Below are 527 nucleotides of genomic sequence, written 5' to 3'. Positions count from 1 at the left end.
TCGCAAGTCCCATGGACTGAGGAGCCTGGCAGACTACAGTCCATAGGGTCACAAAGAGTTGGACATGGCTGAGTGACTAAGCATGCACGTTGTATTAGATTAGGAGTTCACCTTACACCAGCTTCCCTGGTAGCTCAGATGGTAAAGCATCTGCCTACAATGCAGGAGACCCGGGTTCGATCCCTGGGTCAGGAAGATCTCCTGGAGAAGGAAATGGCAACCCACCCCAGTATTCTTGCCTGGAGAATTCCATGGACTGAGGAGCCTGTTGGGCTACATTCATGGGGTCGCAGAGTCAGACACAACTGAGCGACTTCACTTCACTTCTACACCAGTACAACCTCATCTTAACTACTTGCATCTGCAACAACCCAATTTCCAAATGAGATCACATTATGAGATACTGGGGGTTAGGATTTCAATATAAGAATTGCAGTGGTGAGATGAGGGGTACAATTCAACCCATAACAGGGAGAGATGGCCAATAAATAGATAGATGGCTTTTTAAAAGGAACTAGGTGAAGTGC

At 47.2% G+C, this 527-nt stretch overlaps 1 non-coding gene across 1 annotated transcript; it reads left to right on the top strand.

Annotated features, from left to right (window-relative positions):
• Positions 1-123: 123 nt before the first annotated feature.
• TRNAC-ACA (transfer RNA cysteine (anticodon ACA)) lies at positions 124-196 on the top strand. The gene has a single exon. It is a non-coding gene; the product is annotated as a tRNA-Cys (tRNA).
• Positions 197-527: the final 331 nt, after the last annotated feature.

The sequence above is a fragment of the Dama dama genome, chromosome 8, assembly GCF_033118175.1.
Source record: "Dama dama isolate Ldn47 chromosome 8, ASM3311817v1, whole genome shotgun sequence".
Classification (NCBI taxonomy): domain Eukaryota; kingdom Metazoa; phylum Chordata; class Mammalia; order Artiodactyla; family Cervidae; genus Dama; species Dama dama.
Note: the sequence above shows the minus strand (reverse complement) of the source record. Positions and strands in the feature narration are given on the sequence as shown.